Source organism: Ixodes scapularis, unplaced genomic scaffold (assembly GCF_016920785.2).
Source record: "Ixodes scapularis isolate PalLabHiFi unplaced genomic scaffold, ASM1692078v2 ptg000597l_1___fragment_1__unscaffolded, whole genome shotgun sequence".
NCBI lineage: Eukaryota > Metazoa > Arthropoda > Arachnida > Ixodida > Ixodidae > Ixodes > Ixodes scapularis.
The window spans coordinates 3709249-3716193 of record NW_024610006.1 but is presented as its reverse complement, the minus strand read 5'-3'; the positions used below and the strand labels follow the sequence as shown (position 1 = coordinate 3716193).

Below are 6945 nucleotides of genomic sequence, written 5' to 3'. Positions count from 1 at the left end.
GGGCTGCAGACGCCCCCAGGCAGATCCGGCGTCGTGAACGCGGACCGGTTGAATAGGAACCGGCTGCTTGTGTGCCGCCGCCTTGAAGGTCTCCAGGATCTCCTTGTAATGGCGTGTATTTCGCTGCCCTGTGATTCCCTGTGAGGACTGGGTGGTGAATACCCTGGCAAAAGCAAGGTTCATATGAGGGTGGTCCATGTAGGTGATCTCTGCCCTGGCCAGTGCCGTCAGTTCCGAGACGGTCCACCGCGCGTTGAACTCTGCTGGTGGAAGAGAGTTTGCGGTGCCAATGTACGTGTGACCTCTGCGATGATGGATTTAGCAAAGGGACCAGGAACGATGACAGTTGGCGGGGTGTCTGGCGAGGGGCCACAAAGGGATGAAGTTCGGAGTAAGGGTGAGACATCCTTTCCCCGTCGCGAGCCGAGCTCCCTGCGCATCGCCTCTGCGCACTGGGGCATCAGACGGTAGTCCCGGACGCTCTGCCATGTTCTTCTTGGCATCAATGCAGCGAGCTCTTCGTCACTACGCATGCACAGAGAAGCCTGGAGCTTGCACAGCACGAGTGCATGAGTGTCCCTCTCTGTCCAGGGCCTTGCCTCCGGTGTAGGGGGGATATCTCGGGGGGTGACCGGGGTTGGAGAATGATGTATGGACTTCTCGCTTCACCGCTGTGGTCTTGGCGTGGTGAGGGGTGATGAGGGTATGTCCGTCTGCAGGCCGGAGGAATCTTGCACTGATGGCAGTGGTCCCCCTGGAGTGGCAGTGGGGGGCTCACCATGTGCAGGAACCCTGGAGTCCGGCCGAGGTAACCTGCTCCGCAGCTGTTCTTGCTGTAGCAAGTCCCTGTACAACTTCCGCCCCCTGATGCCCTTGATGGTTTGCCAAGGTACCCCTGCGTACCCCTTGGCGAGTTCTTTGTTGGTAAACTTCATCTTGGCGGGCATCGACAATTCTTGGACCGCCAAAGTCCTGACGTCCTCCGTGGTCCAGTCACCTGCTGGTGGGAGACGCAAAGCAGGGGTGCTGGTTGTGAAGGGCATCGACATGTCTGCCCTCTTGGAGTCCCGGGAGAACTCTGGGTGCTCCTTCTCCTCGGTGTGACTTGCAGGGGAAGGAGTGGAAGCCTGCGGAAGCTCGTTGCTGGCCACACTGTGTGAGTCGGCGTTCGTCACTACGGTTGAAGTGGGCGATACTAATGGTTTCTTCCGACACCTTGTGTAATGAGACGACATGGAGGTGCTCTTGGTGTACGTTTTGGCGAGGCAATAGAAGCACCTCCGTACGAAGTGACAACTATGAACATGTTCGTAGTGCCCCCCAGAGAGATGCGAGAAGTTAGTCGTTTGTCGCACAGGTGGCAGACAATCTCCTCTGAGGGATACAGCCTCTCAAAGGTTTGCTAACACGCTAGGTGATGGATGAGTCCCTGACATGCTGAAATAAATAGGAAAAAAAAATATGAAGCACTATTCCCCCAGCCGCTTGCGACACAGGGTATTTGTATTTAAGTGTAGGCTGTGAGGCCGAGAGGGAGAGCCTGGTAATGTGGCCTGTGCTGTACAGGCCACAGTAACTTGTTCAAAGGGTACAAAGTTCCCTAGAGCACTAGATTATACTAGTCCTGCAGACTACGCCACTACATGTAGTGAAAACCAGCTAGTGGTGCCCTGCGTAGCCCCAAAGCGTAGATCCGATCCACAGGGCTGCATGCCGAAGCACAAAAAAAAAACAACCCAAAAACCATGTTTATTGCGCCAAAGTGCAGAACTGCGCTTGATTACGAACAAAAAACCTACAAATGTTGCTAAAAGAAAGAAAAGAAAAGTGAAAAGACGTTTTTCTCTGCTGCTAGTCTAACAGAGGTGGTGAAATCCACGGGTGGAACGTATTGCCCTCTGTTGATGGCCGGCGCAACTAAACAAAGTTGCATGCGCTCCCAGTTCGCGTGCAAAGTTCGAACTGGAAACCGGCAGAGCTGCCACGAGAAAAAAAAAAGGATGGCAGTGGGACCAGGGACTTTTGTGCGTGGTTCGACGCACGGAGACTGAAAAAAAAAAATGTTTAGTGTAGGAACCAGCGGTCCACTAGCGCCTAGCACTAACTCCAGCAGCCAAAAAACGAGTGACCGTTAAGGGGTGAAGAAAGCCTCAGCGGCCGGCTGCTCACACGTTTGGAGAGGTGCTGAAACTGCGCTGGCGGACTTGAGAATCTTCCAAGAGCAGCGGGGGGTACCCGGCGGTGTCCGGGAGCACGCAATAGTCGCGGAGGCGTGCGGACCTGGCCAAAGGCGCGATCGCCGGGAACTCGGCTCGCTAACCAAACGCAGCCGAAACGAAGCTGACTTTCTGTTTACCCACAAAATACCCAAGGCATTTGGCTTTTTTTTTTTTTTTTTTTTTTAACGAGTAGGACTTGTGCACAAAAATCGTTTCCTCGCCCACCCCTTCGCAGAGGCATCAGGCTGATCTTTGGCATGAAGTCTGGAAGTCCTTATCCTCTCCAAGGGAGAGGGACCCACCAATAGCCCCATGGCAACACACAACCGCCGGGGCGCTTCATCGCCCGTGCACCACGGAGGTCATCTGCTGATGCCGACGAAAGCACCTGACCCCCCCCGAAGGCAAAGTATAGTCAATACCTTAAAATCCTGTCTACCAAACCCAAGATTGGTAAGAGCTGCAGCACTTTTTGGCGACCAAACACTTGATATATATGTGATAGTCAAACTAGTCACAACCGGTGCAACACTATTGGCCCCTTTAATAATATCCAGAAGCTCTGGAACACTATAGTTTGCACTTTCCGCTCATGTGCGGCATCTGGGGTGGAATACGTACCCACCACCTGTGTATCAACCACAGTCATCTGACTACCTCCTGCAATAACGAGGTCTGGCACATATTTCTGTGTTGCGGTGTGGCACTCGGGTTCTACCAGCACCTCCCATCCCTTTTCTTTCAGATGACCAGGAGCATACTGCACTAAACTATCATGTCGTTTGATTCTGGCACTGTGCGTGCAGAATCAATTTTGCGTAATGTGTCCCAGTGACTCCGCGGAGTCACAACCGGCCCGACGAGTCAAGACGTCCCGACCCCTTTTAGTCCTAGTCATGTGAGGAAGCGCATTTGCCCTCGTCTTTACCAAATCAATGAACCTCTTTCCATTCATCGGACGTGTACCTTTTCCAACCCACACCTGCGAAGACGGTACACGTGAGCACTGCTTCAGGGCAGCACCGTCTGCACTCTTGTGCCACTCTCTCGCCCAAAACCTGGATACAGCACCCCTAGATCGAAGCACCTTGCCCTTAAAGATGAACGACCGTTCTAGTCAGTCTTTCAAGTCGACCATGTGCGGCAGCTGCAAGGCCACGGCGCACGCAGGATGCGATGACGTGCCCAGTGCCAACAATCTATGCAGTGCCATACCTGGTATGGCGGTACGTAAACAAGGGGAACCAAGAGAGTCATAGTTACTCCCGCCGTTTATTCGCGCTTTGATGAATCTCCTCACGTTGACATTCAGAGCACTGGGCAGAGATCACATTGCATCTACACCGACCGGAGGCCATTGCAGAGTGTGTCGGTCATATCGCTTTAGGTTCCGTCCACAGGGACCAGCAGCCATCTCCCCCTTTCAGCCTTCTCCTCCCATTTACACATAATGCCCCTTTAAATTGAATATAAATTGGAACTAAAATTATTGGTAGCTCTCGACTGAATTCAAACCCATGTGCCCACAGTTTGGAGCGCGGTGCTTTAACCACTCTGCCATCGGCAAGAGTTCATAGCCGCTTCCAAGAGCGGGGTTTTATATCCACGGTTTTCTTTTTCAGGGGAGCACTAGCAGCACTGCCAAATTTCTGAATATGGCACATGATCACGTAACATTATATGACCACATAAGTTACCTAATCACGGAGATTACGGGATCATGTGTCACCTAAGTTCAGGCCTAATTAAATCATGCAAGTGCTAAGTAGGCCAGCATGATTACAAAATGATAACCAATACAGTAAAACCTCGTTATAACAAAGTTGAAGGAGCGGTCGTAGTTATTTCGTTATAACCATTAGTTTGTTATAGCCAATGTCCATTTCTCCATACTATTAGCAAGCAAGGGGAATTATGATTGCTTTGTTATATCCATTAGTTTGTTATATCCCATTTTGTTATAACGAGGTTTTACTGTAGTGTAAGGTTACGTATCGCATGTCACGTAAGATTAGAAATAAATGGAGCGTGCAAGGCTTAAGTAGGTATGCGTTCTTACTCTTCCTTAGCGGATGGGAGTGAAGAATGCACGAAGCAAGAGGCAGGCAGAAGATGAGGCTGAGCAGCCATGAACATTGTGCCCAGCAATCCCCATATGCACAGCACGCACATCATGTGTATGGTAGAGCTTGACACATTTTGTGCTTCTAAGGCTTTGACAGGATAGTCAAGCTTGGGTAACTTTTTTAAAGTGCAGCTTTTAGACGCCCGTTTCCGGGTTGAGCGGCGTCGGCATTGGCGTAAACGCGTGTTGCATTATGAGACCTTTCCCGTAATGACGTCACACTTGAAGTCTAGCTCAATTTAGCAGAAAAAATGTAACGGAAATTTTTCTGCTAAATTTAACGGGGAAATCGACATCACGTGGCCTCAACACCAATTAAGTTTCCCTGCTGAATTTAGCGGGAGAGTTTCGGTAAATTTCCCGCTGAATTTAAGAAGAATATTTCCCGGCTTTATTTAGCGGGTAAATTTTCGCTTAATTTAGGGGGAAATTGAGCGGAAATTTCCTGATTAATGGGAGGGAAGCAGGAGAGGAGGAGGAAAGGGTATGGAGGGGGAGCAGGGACATACCCTCCCCTCCCCTCCTCAAGAGCTGCGCTCTAATTTTACATTACAGAGAATTGTAAACGTCTTTCATATTTTTTTTTGTTGATCTACACTATTGCCATCGCAACATTAGAATTGCTAATCTTGTGAAAAAAAGTTCCTAATTTACCTTGCCATCAGTGACTTCAAACAGATGCGGCTCACTGACTGGAACAGCAGTGACTGCAGCAGCAGCGACTGTAGCAGCCTGCCCTCGTTCAGGCACTGTTAATATAAGCATCATTGATGAGAGACAGCTAAAAAACTGCACTTCGAACTGATCACCAAACCTATTCGAATCCAATTAGCATAAGCCTCAAACCTAAAGATTGGGATCTGTAAGTCGTGGAAATTAGACAAAAGAAATCAAAATGAAGTGTGAACAAAGCAGATGTTACATGACGTCTGACTTTAGCAGTAATATTTCATTTTTCCCACTGCATTGAATCGTTTTCACCCACAAGGCAGGGCAAGAATAGGACAGAGCGCTCCGTCTTATCCTGGTCTTCCTATTCTGATTTTGTACAATTTTACCTTATATACCTCTTATGCTGTTTTTGCACTCATCATATACAACGAATATTAACTAGCAGAGCTTTTAGCATTATCATAAAGTTGCGGTCTTGCAGCTGAAACGTGACCCCCCCTCGGCGGATGGGGGGGGGGGGGGGGGGGGAGGCAGGCGGCGGGCGGGGCGACGGGCGGCTGCTGCACTGCCACTAAGCTTGCAGTATTGGGTGACGAAAATCTAGCTCTTTCCTTCGGAGCACAAGAGACAGAGATAACAATGAGTGTCCTTGTGATCCTATATGACTCTGACTTACCGACTACTATATCTGTTGTGATGTGTCCCAGCCTATTGTGGCATAAACTTCGTCACCCTTATTATAATGATCCGCCTTCCATCTGGCCCCCTTCATGCCCGTCACGAGAAATTAAGTAAACTAGTACCACTGTATACTGGAAACAAATTAATTTTCACGAAGACCTAATTTTCACGAATCGTCTACATTTTGCAAAAAATAGGTCTCACAAACTATTTGGCTAAAATGTGAACATACAGAAAGCTGTAGTGAGGTCCTTGCGGATTGCAAAAATGGGTACCAGTAATTATTCCAGCTCTTCAGCTTCAGTCGAATTCGCGAAAAATGGAGCCCACGAAAAATAAGTCATGTACAAATGCTTTGTTTTCCCTCAATTTGAAACTTGGCGATGACACAAGCATCAGTGGCCATGGCAGAGGGTTTTGTGGTGCTGGTTGGACCATTTTGCGTAAAAGCAAGTTTTGGAAACTTCGAAGTGGTCGAACTGGTCTTTTGGGGCTCCTCCCTTATCTTTCTGGAAATCTGTCTTATGCACCTTATGACCGGAGATTATGGCGAAGGTCCCCATGACCTGGAGATACAAGAAACAACCCCCATGGTTCGCCGAGCCTTTGGTACAACACTTCCTATGTGCACTGTGAAATCTAATGTTTGTGTGAATGTAATTTCTAAGCTTGACAAAGAGTCATACATGGTAGGGGCTCACTGAGCAAATGATAGCTCGATTTGCCCACCCTGTGGGGCCTGCTAAAGCGCATCACGGCACTTTTCGTGGTGTGCAGCCGCTAGCAGTTGTTAGTCACCCGGCACTTTATGTCTTTGATGTAGTCCTGGAGAAGGAGGCAGCCAGGTGGAGCCAGCATCGAGGTGTGGTCTGCGTACTGAACGAAAGAAAATCTATCATCCTGAGGCATGTCATTGACAAGAAACCGGTACTGTGGCACACTGGAGGGGACGTTCATCGTAGCTCAGTGCACACCTTGGTAAACAAATTGTGGGATTTTTCCCTTCAGTTAGTTTGGCAGCCACTTGAGAAGGAAGCCATGAACGCTGGCGCCTGACATTTTATGTAGCAGGAGATCGATGTTGAGGGCATCGAACGCGTAACTGAGATGAAGCCGTAGAAAATCTTTCTTTTTGCGACTGCCAAGATTGTTGCTTACAAAATGACACGGGGTCGCCAGGACCGTCCCACAGCTGCGGGCGTGCCTAAAACTGTGCTGTGTCTGCAATAAGTATCCAGTGCTCTCTAA

At 49.3% G+C, this 6945-nt stretch overlaps 1 long non-coding RNA gene across 1 annotated transcript; it reads left to right on the top strand.

The window, feature by feature from the left end:
* Positions 1–217: 217 nt before the first annotated feature.
* LOC121834151 lies at positions 218–977 on the top strand. Its single transcript, XR_006077087.1, has 3 exons — positions 218–397; positions 720–808; positions 890–977. It is a non-coding gene; the product is annotated as an uncharacterized LOC121834151 (long non-coding RNA).
* Positions 978–6945: the final 5968 nt, after the last annotated feature.